The 18,011-nt window shown below is 37.3% G+C and overlaps 1 pseudogene; it reads right to left on the bottom strand.

Moving 5' to 3' along the window:
• Positions 1–8,400: 8,400 nt before the first annotated feature.
• Positions 8,401–17,402, bottom strand: LOC101631593 (annotated as a pseudogene).
• Between the last annotated feature and the right edge of the window lie 609 nt (positions 17,403–18,011).

Consider the following 18,011-nt stretch of genomic DNA (forward strand, 5'->3'; position numbering starts at 1 on the left):
CATGGCCTATAACTGTCCTGAGTGATCAAAGATCAGAATCCATCTTAAATAGGCCCCATCAACAATTCCATTAAATTTGTTAAATATGGTCATTACTGTTAAACACATATCAATGTATTCTCCCAATGAAATAAGGAATATATTTTATTTAAATTTAGCAAAGCTAAAATATTATGAAAACTGAAAACATTATAAGTATTAAAAATAGAAAAGGTACTACTAAAGGACTTGGAAAGAGTAACTTACTAAGGTCAAAAAAACAAACACTGAGGGTCCTCCCTGGTGGCAACAGGTTCAAGCACAGTACTGTAAAGCTATGGAAGGCCACCATACAAGTTCCATCCCTGGCCAGGGAGGTGACCCACATGGCACAGCAGGCCTCTTCTGAACTGCCTGCTGCTCCCCTCAGCAGTGTACTTTGTCGATATGCCAATTGTGCTCCCCACTCTGTAACTGGTGAATCCTCTCACTGTTCTGCCTAAACAGCAGGAGCTCTCAGGATTTACAGCAATGTAAAATGTGGCCATGGCAGAGAGCAATTGGAAGGAAAATGCCAAGGGGCTTTCCCGGTAAGCTAAGGGTTAAATCTCAGCACTATCACCGCTGAGGTCTGAGTTCTAACCCCAGCCACAGAGCTGACTGACAACATGCAGCAGACCTCTTCTATCTCCCTGCTGTTTTACTCAGCAGCATATCTCAGTAAATCTGCCTGTTCTGCTCCCCTCTCGCTCTCAGGTGAATCTTCTCACCACCACCACACCTCTGGCCTGCACCTCAGATCTGTAAGCATAAATAAACCTTTTTTAAAAACAGACACTGATGCTGTTAAATAAGTATGCCTTTACTGTTGATTTAATTTTAAAATTAACTAAGTTTTAAAAATAATTTATATCAAAGAGGACTGATGTTGCAAAGTAGACTGTTACCTTACATTAAAAATCTACTCAAAATTTTAATGATATGTTAACCAGAAAAATAAACAAAACATTGTATAAATAATGCTATGCTAAACTCAGTCACAGATCACAAATGAGAAGGTATTTTGAAATTGAATTTTTTTTTAATTTTTGTTAAAGATTTACTTATTTATGCATACAGAACTGGGGTACAGGCCAAAGGTGTAGGGACAGTGAAAGGATTCACCAGAGACTGAGTAGGGAGCAGAACAGTGGTGAGACAGAAGAGATCTGCCTGCCATGCCATGTGGGTCTTCTCCCTGGCCAGCGATCCATGTGCTAAAGCGGCTGTGGTAGTGCACACGGCTGCAGCTGCCTCTGTGTGGCTGGCTCTGCAGTGCTGAGCTTTAACCTGTTGTGCCATCAAGGAGGACGTTGAATTATGTTTTTTTTTCTTTCTATAATATGGAATCTGAATGCAAAATTCAGGCAGAAATGTTGTAGCAGATGTGGCCAGAAACAGCTAGAAGCACTTCTGATCCAGTTAGCATATACAAGAACTGATCATCTTCCCCTCATGCACTGCCATTTTTTGTGAATGATTTCTCTGCATGGCTATTACTAAAGCATAATAAAATATGCTTTCTCTGCTGGGAGAGTTCAACTCCAAGAATTACAAAAGGTTTATGGTTTCTTTGTGATATTGGAACCCTTCAGAGTCCTGGTTCTTTTACCAAGGAGAAATATTTCATGAAAAGCAAAAGATCTCTTCTACAGGACTATGGAAAATTCTCTAGATTTTCTCTCATTTGTGATTCCCATTAAACTAGAGATGAACATGAGTGAATTGTTTGTTTTTCTGTGAAGGTTTGCTTTGGTGCAGACATTTCTAATTTTTATTACCTGAAAAAGGGATTATAATTTTCTAGCTAGCATGCTTGCTTTTGTTTAACAGATTGGGATGTAGAGGAAAGAGGAACAGACTACAGGAATCACAAGATTTGGAAAGTGGGCTTGATGATGGAAATAGACCCAAATCGTGTAAACCAGGGATTTTCTGGAAATATATTGTAGGTCCTTAGAGAATAAATGAAGAAAAAAAATAATTATATTGAGGGGGAAAACAATGGATATCAATAACTGAAGGAATACTAAAGGGGTTCTGAGTTTCCTCTTCTCCAGCCCTGCTAAGGAAAGCTTAGCTCAACTGATTTCCTTTGTCCATCCTTAGGCTAACTTGCTCACCCCAGTTTTTCTTTTAAGTGCTAACTGTAACCCAGATCTTTTGTATCACACTGTGCATTCTCCCTGATTACTGAATCCACAAAGAAAACTCCCATTTTGCCTCTGGGTATTACTGACACTAAAATCAATTTCCTAGTCATACCTCAAAATTTTTAGGCTCTTGTACCCTTTTATTTCCATTTTATAGATATGCCAATTTTATTGTTTGAAAATTACTTTAAGTTCTGCACACAACAAAAACCAAACTTTTCTTACTTTCACCCACTGTATGTTTGCCATACCCTGCTCAGCATCATAACCTTTCACCTGGACCAATGCCAAAACTTTCACTGTCCATTCTGAATTCAGTCTTTGATCTTATCTGCCTAAAATTCCACAGTCACAGTGCAAATAAGGTTTTATACAAGTACACAATCTGAAGTATTACATATGAATTTTTTTTTTTTTTTTCTCATCTAGAAATGGCCTAGACCATACTGCTGAGCTCCTGGATCCAACCATACCTGAAGATAGTCACCTCCACATCTCTCACTGCAGTGTGAGGATAAATTATTTTGTTTGGGCCCTCCCTGGTGGCGCAGCAGGTTAAAACACAGCACTAAGAAGCTAAAGCCACTGCAGCATGAGTTCGATCCCCGCCTGCCCCAGAGGTGACCACATGGCGTGGCAGACCTCTCCTGACCCGCCCGCTGCTCCCCTCAGCAGTGTACTTCGTAAATCTGCCTGTTCTGCTCCCCACTCTGTCTCTGGTGAATCATCCCCCACCCCTGTACCTCTGGCCTGTACCCCAGTTCTTTGTGCATAATTTTTTTTTTTTAAAATCACTATCTTTAAAAAAATAAATACATAACCTTTTCTACTCTTTTTTTTTTTTTTTGGTAGCACATTAGGGGACACAATTCATCTTCTTTAGGAATGGGTAGGAATTAAAGATGTGGAGCTGATTCTGAATTTAATGATAACAAGACATAGAACAACAAAGCCAGTAAGTGGCTACACATCATACTTTCTCCCCCTGAAAGCAATGGCAGTTTCCTTGATTAGTGTCCTGCAGCTACTACATGGTGGGCATGTCAATCCTTGATGCCCACCCACAGGCAGCTCTAGATTGGCTCTGCTTAATGATGGTTCTATTTGCATGTCTTTTGCCGAAAACCAGCAATCAGAATTTGATAGGAATCTCATTTTTTAAAATATAAAAATTGCTATTTCTAATGGAAAGAGCTTACATTAAAACCTTGATTGTTGGAACAGCAGTCCTGGGCTTGGCATGTGAGCCACTTCACTAAATGAGCCTTTAATTGTATGCCTCACTGGCCAAGTCAGCTTCAAACGGTGTTTGTTTCCCAACATCTACATCAGGCCATTGAAAAAAATTCTACTAAGTATATGTTATACCGTTTTTTTTTTTTTCCACAAAATTCTATAAGAAGGTATATTAGGTAAACTGTGGATGTCTTTCAAGTGGCATTTTATATTCATGTTTATCTTTGTGGCGAATTCAATCCAATTATTCAATCCCTTTATTATAGCAAAATGGAATATATCGTTAAATTCTGTAATATTGATATTTCCAATTTCCAACTAGTCAATAATTCTAAGGAAAGCCAATTTGCTAAAATTATTGAGCAATGTGTTGTGGGCAAAGTAAAAATATTTTCATAATGTATTCCTTATGAAACTGCATTTCTCTATGAAATTGCACATCAATTTCAATAAATAACCTCATTTATTTGCTATGTCTTAATGTCTGAGGCCACGTATATCAAATTATATCCTATTACCTAACTCACTAAGTGGTCCATTTTTCTCTATTTTTTTGTGATTTTATAACTTGTTGATGATCCTTCCGAATCTTTGTGAATACTCTCAGAATTTCCTACAGGCAGACTTATTGAACATCCATATTAAAAAGAGAAAATTCAGGCCCTCCCTGGTGGCACAGCAGGTTAAAGCACAGCACTGAGAAGCTAAAGCTACTTCCACATGAGTTCGATTCTCGCCTGCCCCAGAGGTGAGCACATGGCGCAGCAGACCTCTCCTGACCTGCCTGCTGCTCCCCTCAGCAGTGTACTTCGTCGATCTGCCTGTTCTGCTCCCCACTCTGTCTCTGGTGAAGCCTTTAGCTGCCCCAAAGCCTCTGGCCTGTACCCCAGTTTTGTATGCATAACTAAATAAATCTTAAAAAAAAAAAAAAAGAGAAAATTCAGGTAACCCAGACTTAGGGGATTCCCACACAGCTCTCTCCTATTCCCTTTATGTGTTGAATCACTGGGTCCAGAACTATTCCAGGTGCTTCATGTTGTAATATTTCCTCCTCAACCCCCAAGTAGGAGTGCCTTCATTCGGGGATGCCAAATGCATCATTTTCTACTTGTGAGAGGCACTCTTAACCCAGGTATCAAAACAAAGCATAAGAAAACCATTTACCCATGTTCTCATCTTTCACAACCCCCACCCCCCAGGGAAACCATTTACCCATGTTCTCATCTTTCACAACCCCCACCCTCCAGGGAAAGTACTTCATGAAAACCAAGATGGGAGAAACTGTCAAATGCTGCTGAGCTCAGGAACTGAAACACTAAATTTTGATTGTTGATATTGGCAAATTTTAGCCAGAGTAGGCAATGATAAATGAAACAGACAGAAAATAATAATAAAAATAAAAATACCATGGAAGTAGGTTTGGTTTTGCCCTGGTGCTCCACTGGAATGAGAAGATAGAAAATATAAAAATAAAAAAAAATCATGTTTAAAGACATAGATGTCTTAACAAAGCTCTCAACTAATTTTTGAGTGTTTTGGAAGGTAATTAATGAAAATTAATTTAGTGACTTTAAGAAACTGTCTTCCCTCTGTCCCTTTCCCTTTCCTATTCCCCGATATTTTCAAACACATTTCAAGAAATAACCCAAGCTGCTAACACCTATATTGTCCTCAAAGAAAAGATAGATGCAGATACTGAAAAAAATATTATTTTCTTTTCTATTTGAAATAAATTCCTTGACAGGAATTAACTGAAAGGAGAACAGTCAAGTTAACAACTTGACAGAACATCTATCACCCTCGTTCTCCTCTCCTCTGAAACTAGCAACAAAAGACCTGTATCCGCTGAACATACAATGAGACAGTGTGTTACCTTATGGGATCAAGAGCTCTTCATGCTTCTAGTCTGGCAGCAAGGCATATTGTATTATACATGCACAACATCAGAAATCCTGCCTCTGCTTCTAGTTCAGCCACCTGGGACCCCCTCCTCCCTTAACACCTTAAGAAGGATCTACAGAGATATTGTTGTTTTGAACTAGAGAAGGACTGTTCTTAATTATTCTATTTTTATTGTTCATTTTTTTATTTCATTAATATTTATTTACTTTGCTGTTGGTATTTTGGAAGTATGGTTCTCCGCTTCAGGAGTAGTTATTGTAGCATACACATCACCACAGTCCACTGGCAGAATGAGGGCCATTTCATTTATCTACTATGGAGTTTTCTTTCCTCTAAGAAAAAATGATTATCATAATATTTTTGTCATAAAAATAACTAAGTAGTCTCTGTCATTTTATGTATTAATGCTTTCTCCCCTGTGTTTTTATTTATAGTTCTTTTATCTTCAGCTATGCATTTTGAAAGTGTCTTTTTCAACACTTTGCTTACTTCTAAAAAATACCAATATTTTCAGCAATGTGTTTTTTTAAATAATATGTTTATTTTTACATAATTTTGTGACTTTTCCCATTTCAGTTGTCATCCCCATGGGCTTTCAATCACCAAAACACCCATGTGCTATTACCATAGTCCAATGCACTTCCCACGGCCCCCGTTTTTGATCCCATTCCTCACTCCACCCCCGTAAAATGTTTCTGGTATATATTTTTTCATTATTAATCCCCCCCACTGCTGTTATGAATGAAACCATCTGGTATTTTTCTTTTTTCTTTCTGGCTTATTTCACTAAGCATGATCCCTTTCAGCTCCATCCATGTTGCTGCAAAAGGCATGGTTTATCTTTTTTGACTTCTGAGTAATATTTCGTTGTGCATATGTACCACATCTTTTTAATCTAGTCATCTACTTTTGTTTTTAATCAGTCTTTATGTATCTTTTGTGTAGATACTTTGGAGTGGGATTTAGTGATGTATTTTATAGAACGATAATATAAATTAACCCAGCTTTGTTTCCTTTCTTAACTAAAATTTCTAATCAATGAAGTTTAAAAATAACAAATATTTGGCCCTTCCTGGTGGCACAGAGGGTTAAAGCACAGCACTAAGAAGCTAAAGCCACTTCCTCATGAGTACGATTCCCACCTGTCCCGGAGGTGACCACATGGCGCGGCAGACCTCTCCTGACCGCCCGCTGCTCCCCTCAGCAGTGTACTTCGATGATCTGCCTGTTCTGCTCCCCACTCTGTCTCTGGTGAAGAGTCTCACAACCCCTAAGCCTCTGGCCTGTATCCCAGTTCTGTATGCACAAATAAATAAATCCTTAAAAAAATATATTTGTGATATTTTGTAAGGAATTTCTTTAAATTTCTCTATTTTTTTTTTATTTTTACCACCTAAAATATTTTTAAATATCTTGCTATTCTCCCACATTTCTCCTAGCTTTGCCCTACTGTGCAACTATCTTAAAGTGAGCACATGTATGTCCTCTGTGAACTGTTCCTTTAACAGCAAGTGTATGTGAGATACTGATACTCTTGACATCAGATTGTTTAAATCCACACCCTGCTAAAGTTGATAATTAGTAACTAATTATCAATATGCTGGGCATGTTACTGTACCATAAGTATCAGTTTTAAAATATTTAAAATTGTGATTCTAATATTAACTGCTGTAAAAGATTTGGGGATTACATTTGACAATTCACATAACTTGCTTAACTCCTGGTAAATTGTCAGTGCATCTTTTCTGTGTTCTCCAATTTTTTTACTATCCTTCCCAGGACTCCATTTTATCACTTAGTGCTTTGTGTTGAAAGACTCCGTCCATGTTACTGGATTATAATCCCCTGGAGGGCAGGGACCTGGTTACATTTATTTCTGTACTTTGAGCAAAGAATAGGCTAATGTTTTTGATGAATTATGCTTTTACTTTCTGTGGTATATATCCCAGAAGGAAAATCCAACTAGTATTTAGTTGGATTTTCTAAAAATGAATGAATGTCACAAATGAAGACCTTTTTCTAAGTAATTAAATCTTATAAATCATGTCTTCTACCATAGGTGCTTTATGTCCACTTAAAAAAATGACAACATTGAAGAATTAGTGTAAAATTCATACTCACCTGATATTTTCTATAAATGTAACTGCAAATAATACAAGTTCAGTGCTTTGAAATAGAATGCATTTTTGCTAGTTTTCTGCTTAAACATTTTGAAAAACTTTAAAAGAGCATCCTTATGTCATTGGTAACCCTAACCCTTGTCATAGAAATTCCAACAAATTTACACCCATGAATAATAGATAGTTATGAAAAATAATTTCTATAAGGTGGTTTAGCCCCATGCTTTTAAAGATCTACTTCCCACGGTAAACAGTTTTCTATAACAGTGATAATTTATGTGATTAGATGTTTTCTTATACCGGTCATGAAATTAATTTTCATCTTAATTAGTGCCCACAGCAATGATTATAACAATAATCCATTTTGCTAATTGCATTTTGCTAAGTTAGTTGTGCTGCATTCTGGGTATTGCTAATATATCAAGGTCAGTACGTCTCCTTTCCAGTATCCAGAGACTGATGTAAGGTAACAGTAAACGACAAAGCTTATATTTGCCAATTCTACATTACTTACAGATTCAGATGTCCTCTGGTGGCATACAACACTGTCTTCAGTGTCTTAGGTCAACCACTCAGTTTTAAGTCTGTACACACGTGTGTGTGTGTGTGTGTGTATACACATATTTTCTTTCATGACTGAAGGGTTTATTATATCTCACCAACCTGACATATTCTAACCGCATCACAGGACACTATATGTTTTTCTCATTAAACTTTGTCTTAATGGGCCTCAAAATTCTGTGACAGTTTTTTGGTCAATTGTTTCTATTAAAAACTACCAGTTTTAAAAATGAATAACTTAAAACCGCTACAAATAGGAAAGCAAATGGTCCACAAAAGCATTCTCCTGCCCCGCTGAAGGTTTTATGATGCACTGTTATCATTAACCAGATTTTACTATTAAACTTAAAAGGCAAATTGAGATAAACACTTCTGAGACTGTACTTCCATCACGGATTAAGCCTGGGGTGTCAGGTATTGGGAATACATTCACTAGGCCTCCTGAGCTTCTGGGCAGAGTTGGTGACTTTGCCAGCTCCTGCTGCCTTCTTGTCCACTGCTTTGATGACGCCGGCAGCAACCAGCTGTCTCATATCATGGACAGCAAAACCGCCCAGAGGAGGGTAGTCAGAGGAAGTCTCAACACACATGGGCTTGCAGTAGGCACATCAACTATGCAGCACCACCAGATTTCAAGAATTCGGGGCCATCTTCAACCTTTTTCTCAGAACAAAGATAGATCTTCTCCTTCAGGTCAGCAATCTTGCAGGCAATGTGCATATCCAGCACTGATTTCACCAGGATGGTTCAGAATAATCACCTGAGTGGTGAGACCAGAAGCTTCCATTGTGGGTCATTTTTGCTGTTCCCAGCCACATTCCCATGACAAACATCTTTGACATACATGTTCTTGACATCAATGCCCACATCATCCCCAGGCAAAGCTTTACTCAGCTTCGTGGTGCATTTCAACAGACTTTACTTCTACTCTGATATTGACTGGAGCAAAAGGGTCAATTTATTACATTTATTACAGAAAGGGTCAATTCATTTCATTTACGGTGGAAATCACAACTACATGGATATTATGTTTCCTGATCCCATTGATATATGCCTTTTCCATTAAAAAAATCTATTGAGGAGGTTAAGTCAAGCTCTTGGAACTGTTTTTGTTTTTGTTTTGTTTTTAAGATTTATTTATTTATGCATACAGAAATGGTGTACAGGCCTGAGGTGCAGGGTTGGTGAGAGGATTCACCAGAGACAGAACGGGGAGCAGAACAGGCAGGTAAGCAAAGTATACTGCTGAGGGGAGGAGTAAGCAAGACAGGCAAGGTCTGCCGAGCCATGTGGGTCACCTCCCTGGCCAAGCACTGAACTCATGCTGCAGTGGCTGCAGCTGTCATAGTGCTGTGCTTTAATCTGTTGAGACACCAGGAAGGGCCCGCTTGTGAAACTGTTTTAAATAACATGAATTAAAAAATAATATGATGAGACAGAATTAACCAAAGTTTACAAAATCATAATTCTTCAAGTTACTTAATGAACATAGTGGGCCCTCCCTAGTGAAGCAACAGCTTAGGATGCAGCACTGAAAGCTAGCTGCAGCCACTTCAGTACAAGTTCGATCTTCCAACCCTGGAGGTGACCCATATGACACAGCAGACCTCTCTTACATCACCTGCTGCTCCCCTCAGCAGTGCACTTCACGAATCCGCCTGTTCTGTTCCCTGCTCTGTTTCTGGTGAAGCCTCTCTTGCCCCTGCATCTATGGCCTGTACCACAGTTCTGTATGCATAAATAGATCTTTATAAAAATAAATTAATGTATCAAATTTATAGTGCACAAAATATTAAAAGACAATAACTGTTAATCTCATAAAGATTTTAGGAATCAAAACAATATACTTTTGGGGGGAGGTCTTAAATCAAAACAAAATTTTATTTTTCATTGAGTTAACATTGGCTTGCATTTTTGTTTTTAATTGGGAAGTACAGAACTAGCCACCTTCTCTTGGTTACCAGAGTGTTCTCACCACCCAAGCATGCAAAGTCCTTTCTTGCCCCTTCCCCTCAATCTCACAGGTCCTAGAGTTAGCTTTCAAGGGCTCGTTTTTGAGTTTGGCTTTATCTATCCCTTTGGTTTCTCCATATTCCACATATAAACAACATCACTGGGTATTTTTCTTTTTCCTTTTAATTTATTTCACTTAGCATAATTCCTTCAAGATTCACCCATGTTACTGTAAATGGCATGAGTTTATCTCCTTTGATCACTGAGTAGAAGTTGATTGTTATAAACATCACATCTCCATGATCCACTTGTCTGCTTTTGAGCATTGAGGTTGTTTGTACTGTGTGGCTTTAGTAATGCCATGAGCACAGGAGTGCAACTTTCCCCTCGTCTTAGCATATCCATGTTCTTCAGGTACACACCTGTGAGTGGAATCTCTGGGTCCTATGGCATATCCATTTTTAATATTTTGAAAACTTCATACTGTTTTCCATAGGAGTAGGACCCATCTACATTTCCACAAACTGTATAAAAATGTTCCTTTTCCCTCTACATTCTGGTCTTTCAGATGGGGCATTCTCACAGGAGCTAGGAAAATACCAAACCTGGCTGTAGTATCTTGGTTTGTGGTATGGTAACCTCATGTTCAAGATATAAATGTTATGTTCCGAATGAAATAATGGAATCCTTTTCATCTTTTCTACATATACTGCTCTTGGCTTAATCATTTCAGCCAATTCCATTCAAAATTTAATATTTTCTTTCAACTCATTTTGGGCACAGTGGCTACTGAGTCAAACTCAGCACAGTGAGTCCTACCTGAAATGTCTATAGAGATGTTCCAGAATTGAGGACTCCCCTGTTCTCACATGAGGAGGATTGTTCAATTGGTCTTCAATGATCATAGTTGGCAACTTTTATCCTTCATCTTTGTTGTAGGGATGGGGGAAATATGGCTAATTCAGAAGAGTGGAAGCAAAGGAAGTTTATTTTAAAATGTGTAAGGAGTATTAGTAGAAATAATAGAGAGATAATAATCTTCAAAGAAAATTAAAAAAAAACAGTTTTATAGAAGTTATATTTATTTTTCCTTTAGTTCTTTCACCTAAAGAATGCATATTACACATCAAATTTATTGGGGATCAAGAAAAATATTTTGAGGTCTTCACTACTCTGAGTCAATGTGTCATTGTCCTCAGCTGTCAACAAGTCTGCCCTTTGCTATAAAAAAAAAAAAAAAAAGAAAAGAAAAATCCTTGAAAATATAGCTTGAAACAAAGGCCACTGAGCCCTCTGTCTACAAAATGTAGAAATTCAAGAGACCTGTGGAGAACTCTCTCCTGGGAGTGTGCCATATGGCAAAGGATATGTGTTTAAATGGGGAAGAACTGCTCATCTGAGGAGCAGGTTTATATTGAGCTCAGTCAGCCTGCTCTTTTAACAAGATGTACTTTTTACCTCAGATCTCCTAACTTAGCAATTGCTGACAGATCTAAGCCGGAATTTGGAATGTTCCCTAAATACCTCTTAGCATGACGACAATCCTAGTGTTAGCCTTCCTCATGTTACCTTTTGGATATCTGAACTTAAACGATACTACTACAGAATTCAGAATGTTATTTGCAACACATATGTACAATACCCACTGACAGGGTTCCTTTAGCTTTTCTAGTCTAAAACCATAAAGAATAAAATCCATGATTTCATAGATATGCCCTCAGACTGTATCTCTAGTGAGCTACCACCCCTGGCCAGGTGACAGGTCAAGTCCTGTTATACTTTGGAGGTTGTTTCTCAGTTTTCCTATTCTCAATGTCATTCCAGCAAAAATGATATAAACATTTTCTATAGGGAAGCTCCTATTAGCCTAGTTTTTTTAACCAACAATCCCTCTTGATAGGACAGAATTTTCTCAACATATCACTGTCATTCTATAAGAAACAGGAAAGAGAAAGTTCAGAAATCTGGTTGCTCCATAACAGAGGCTGACTCAACTGACCCTAACTGACACTAAGAGTGGGGCTCTCGGGGTTCACAGCTGGAGCTGCTTCTGTGTAACCCCTTCATGCAAAAGGGCAAGGAAAAGGGGAAACATAACATGAGTAAAAAAAGAACAGAGAAGAAAGACAAAGTTTTAAAGGGCTCCAAAAACCCAGCAACACCCAGCTTCCATGCCCTTATATTTAAACTGTATATATTGCATGTGTTTGCATATTTCCTGAGGCTTTCTGAATTGTACTGAAGTTTCATCTCAGTAAGAACATAGGAAATCATTTAACCTGACACTGTATTTTCAGATGTGGCTTTCTACGGGCCTTGATTATTGGCCACATGACTGGTGGATGGACAGTGTGCCGGAAGGGAACTTCTAGGGATTCATATGAGGTGGTGTGAACCAGTGAGGAGATGATTTGAACTGCAATAAGTGGGTCCCAGGCCCACATTAAAATTTGCTTGAATTACTGAATACATTTGTACTATTCAGCTTAGGATCTGTTTGACTGACACAGATTATTGACATTTAAAATATTTCACTCTGTTTACACTCCTGGGCTAAATTGAGAGTAATTTGGAAATTAAAATGAGTGTTAGAATACATGAATTGAAAAAAAAAATGAGGCTAATTGTGTATCTCAAAATTCTACAAAAGGATACCTACAAAGAATGGCAATAACTCTAGGGAAAATGTGCAAACATTAAAGGAACAAAGTGAAAAGGCCTGAGATCAACAGATATGAAAAAGCATGAAATCTACTTGCAGGAGACCTAAGACAAGAAGGGAAAACCAGACAATGATTGGGAAAGATTTAAAGAGGAAACAGCAGCGGGTTTCCAGGACAGTGAGAAGATTCTGCCTGATGTTGTGACTACAGATGACACCTGTCACAAATGTATCCAAATCCAAACACCATTAACTGAACCTTAATGTAAACTATGGATTTGAGTGATAATGACATACAGATGCAGATTCCTTACTTGTAATATATATGCCACTCTGGAGGGGGTGTGGGTAATGGGGGGAGGCTTGTATGCAAGAAGGTAAGGGGAATGTTTGTATCTTCACAATTGTGCTGTGAATCTTCTCTAAAACATAATTAATGACTAGGGTTTTAATGAAATTAGTGAATATGGTTTTAGAGTTCTAAAACCATGTATTCTTCTGGTGGGACAGCCTATTTCATATGCACACAACACATTGTCTACTGGAATATGGAAACTGACAGAGGATTATTTCCCACTCATTGAAATGATCAAGTGGTCATATACCCCAGCTTCAGGGAATCAGACACAGATAGCACATCTCAATGTCAAGGATGATAAAGAATTTGTGACTATATTAAAACTGCCACAGCTATAGTTCTATTTTTTTTCTATTAGATAATCATCTACATCATATTTTAGAAGCCAGATAAAGATACTAGGTGAAAGAAGATTCAGTTAAAAAGCAAGAACCAATTATGAATTCACATTACAGCAGCAACAGTGACAATGGATGGACAGTGACAATCCCTGAACTTGAATGAGATGGTTCTACAGAATCAAGAGACCCACTGTGCAGTGAGAGTGCAGGGCACTGAGAAACTAAATCTGGGTGAAGTGGGGTGAATCTGTGGGGAAAGGAGAAGACAAGATGTATGTGTAATGGATATTTGTGTGTATATATATATATATATATATATATATATATATATATAAGATTATTTATTCATACAGAACTGGGGTACAGGTCATAGGTGCAGGGGCAGTCAAAGGATTCAAAGGATTCATCAGAGGCAGAGCAGGGAACTTAACAGGCAGATTGACGAAGTACACTGCTGAGGGTAGCAACGGGTGAGACAGAAGAGGTCAGTTGCGCCATCTGGGTCACCTCCCTGGTCTGGGATCGAACTTGCACTGAAGCATCTGTAGCCAGCTTCATGGTGCTATGCTTTAACCAGTTGCACCACCAGGGAGGGCCATATCAGAGCTTTCTTATCCCCAGGTCTTGAGTCATTTTGGTTATATTGATCCGCTTGATAAGCAGGCATTCCTTTTCCATCCCCATGTGTTATGATCCACGTCTGCAAATAACACCTGTAGTTATCACTGTGCATGTCCCTTACTTCCTGGCTAGGTTAACTCCTAGATACTGAGTTCTTTTTGCTATGATTGTGAATGGAATTATTTTCTTATTTTTTTCTCATTCAGTGTATCAGAAAACGCAACAGATTTTGAAATTATTTTGTAATCATTCATTTTGTTGTTTACCTGTATTGTTTCTAACAGATTTTGGGGAAGTCTTTAGGATTTTCTGTATAAATATTGTCTCATCTGAAAATACTGATAGATACATTTCTTTTTTTCTGTTCTAGATAGATTTCTTTTTCTATTGCTGTTAGACTGTTTTAGCTAAAACTTCTAACACTAAGTTACATAAGAGTGGTGACAATAGGCATCCTTAACATATTCCTCATCTTAAAGAGAAAATGTTTAGTTTTTCACCATTTATAATTCTATTGGCTACAGATTTGTAATACATGGATTTATTAACTTGCATCGTGTCCTTCTATTCCCACTGTGTTAAGAGTTTTACCATGATGTTCAATCTTATCAAATGCTTTCTTTTTATCTATTGATATTACAGTATGATTTTATTTTTTTCTTTCTGTTACAGTCTATTACATGACTAATTTATGTATATTAAGCCATATTTGTAATGCTGGGATGTCCAATTGATCATAGTATATAAACCCGGATGAGCAAGCAATATATAATGTATTGTTGAAGTTGATTTGCCAGTAATATTTTGTTGAAGATTTTTATATGAATATTCATCAGGGTTATTGGTCTCACATTTTCTTGTGCTGCTGTTATCTGCCTTCAATTTTAGGGCATTATAAATTTAGGAACAATGCTTTTCATGGATTATTTGAAATAATTTGAGATGGATGGAATAGTTCTTTAAAGGACTGACAGATTTCACTTGTAAAGCTACGTGGGTTAGGGCTGTAGTTTTTGTAAAGTTTTTTATTGCTATTTCAATGCCCATAATTGTGCTCAGTTTATTTAATTCTTTTCTTTCATCCTGCTTATTCTTGACAAAATATATTGCTCTAGAAATGTCCAATATGATCATAGTTATCAAAATCCTTGCCATATAACTATTCACAGTAATTACATCTTAGTTATTGTATTCCCATCCTATCCATTAGATTTTCTCCCCTTCCATTACTAATTATGCTTATTTATGTTTTTGATCTTCTTTTCCTTTCTAGCCTAGCTGGAGGTTGATTGATTTGTTCTCATCTTGAAGAAACAACATTTGCATTCATTGATCTTTTGTCCAGTCTTTTTGATCTCTCTTTAATTCACTTCTGTTCTTATATTTATTTTATCCATTCCACCAGACATTTGGTTCTTGTTTTCCTCTTTCAAGTTGCTTTCAGATATAATATTAGTTGGTTATTTTGGATTTGTCTTGATTCTTAATGTAGACCTGTATTATAATGATCTTCCCTCTTAAGGCTAATATTGTTGCATCCCATAAAATCTGATAGTTTGTATCCTTGTTTTCATTAGTCTCAAGGTATTATTTGATTTCTGCTTTTTTAATTTCCTCTTTAATCCAATAGCTACTAAGCAGTGTGTTATTTAGTCTCCATATATTTATAGCTTTGTATGTGTGTGTGTGTGTGTTTTATGTTATGGTTGATTTCTATCTTATGGCACTATGGTCAGAAATAATACCTGGAATGCTTTCAGTTCTCATAGTTTTATATACAGTTGGTTTGTAACACAACATATAATCTACTCCTCGAAATATTCCACGTGCATTTGAAAATGTCTACACATGTTTGTCGGTACAGTTTTACCCATATCAGTTGAGACTGGTTGTTCTAGCTCCTTATTTAAGGTTACTGTTTCCTTAATGATTCAATATCTTGATCAGTGCATAGCTATAACTTGAGTAATAAGATCCTCTAGTATTGTACTGTTGTTTGTATCTCTCTTTAGTTATACTGAAATTGCTAGTGGAACTTAGTACTTCATCACTTGGTGTGTGGTCATTCATTTCCTGGAAACATCAAGTTTGCCGTTGTTTTATAATCCACCAGTAACTGTCTACTTTTTAATTGGAAAATTCAAGCCTTTTATACCTAATTATTTTTAAAAATGTTTATTTTATTATTTGCAAAGATTTATTTATTTATGCATACAGAACTGGGGTATAGGCCAGAGATGTGGAGGATGAGAGGATTCACCAGAGACAGAGCAGGGAGCAAAACAGGCAGATCGAGAAGTACACTGCTGAGGGGAGCAGCGGGCGGGTCAAGAGAGGTCTGCCTCACTATGTGGATCTCCTCCAGGGCAGGCGGGAATCGAACTCATGCAGAAGTGGCTTTAGCTTCTTAGTGCTGTGCTTTAACCCTCTGCGCCACCAGGGAGGGCCAAAAATTGTTTATTGTTTTTTTATAATTATTTTTAGGACATGCTCCCTTTATGTTTTTTTTTTTTATGTTCCTTTTCATGTTCTTCATGTGTTACTTCTACTGATGTTTATTTGAAGATTCTGCTGAGGTTAGTATATGACGGACTATTTTTGTGGATTATTTGATGAATTGGTTTCAAACTTTGTTCTGATGGGCTATATTTTTAATCTCCTCCTCCTCTACTTTTATAATTTATATTGAATTGCTATATCTAACTTTTTAAATTGCCTTATAATAACCTTCTAGCATGCCTACCTTGAGCTGATACATTATTTTAATGTTTGCTTTTCACTGAAGTTCCTTCCCCACCCTCTGTCATGAATGATAGTCTTGCAGGGTAAAGAATTCTAAGTCAGAAATATTTTCCTTTAAGTCCTTTAAACATACCCTATCATTCCCTTCTTGCCTATAAAGTTTCATTTATGTATTACTCTTTCTTCTCATGATTCTTTTATTATTTGTGTTGTGGTAATTGGTTTTCAATCATAATTATAAACACAACATGTCTTGGAGTGTGTCAGTTTGATATTACATTTTTGGGAACTCTTTGGACTTTCTGAGTAAGGAGGTCTAGTTAGTTTCCAGAACAGAGATGGCTCTCAGCAGTTACTTCTTCATATAATTTTTCCTGATTTTCCTTTTTCTCTTCTGTTATTGTATCCCCAATGTATGATTATTATTTCTCCTTAGGATGTCCACATAGTTTTCATGTTATTTCTTTTTTCTTTTTCTTATCATTCTGTTTTTGTTTTCCACCACTGCTCTTTAAAGCTCTATAATTCTCTTCATTACTTCTTCTGTCTAATGCTGAGGCTATTATATTTTGTATTCACTTATAGTGTGTCTTATGTCCCTTATTTAAAAGCATATCGGTCTCACATTTTCTCATTGTTTAAAATGCTTCTGTTTTTGATCCGTCACTGTTTATTTTAAGTTAGCTCTCATGACATATCCATTACCTTAAACTCCTCATCAGGCATATTCCACATTTCTACTGGATTGAGACTTCTTTGGGTTATAATTCCCCCCTAAGCTTTCATGCTCTGTTATTTTGTCTCTTCAGTTTTTGTGGGTAAAAAAAGGAAATTTCCTTTCCTTATCCTTCAAAGTTGTCTTTATACCTCATCCTACTACAAGCTGAATATAATTCTAGTTGGGTTATTATTTTCTTTTTTTTTAACCAGGAACTTTCACATACTTCCACCTTTGTACTTATTTGGGTGGCCAGGGAACTGATTCCAGAAAGAGTTTATAGGCAGAAAGGAACCAAGGGATTTGGGAAGTGCTGAAAAGTTGCCTCCATAATCATTAAGGATTCATGCTTGCTGTAACACTACAGGTAAGTGAGTTGTGTAACAGGCATCCATCACAATTTCCTCTGCTAAGCCAACTCCTCAGTCAAGGTATCTCATATGGTGTCATGCCCAGTTCAGCCTAAAGGTTGTAGCTGAATTGTATGATACAGATGCAATGCTGGGTGGGGACTGCCACAGGCCCACAAGCTCAGAACTGTTCCCTGTGCTGACTGAGTACACCCCGACCTGTTGGCTCCTGTTGCGAAGGTCCAGGTTTCAAACTTTGGCCAATGAAAGCATGTG

This window comes from Condylura cristata, unplaced genomic scaffold (assembly GCF_000260355.1).
Source record: "Condylura cristata isolate star-nosed mole 26May11 unplaced genomic scaffold, ConCri1.0 scaffold00018, whole genome shotgun sequence".
Lineage (NCBI taxonomy): Eukaryota > Metazoa > Chordata > Mammalia > Eulipotyphla > Talpidae > Condylura > Condylura cristata.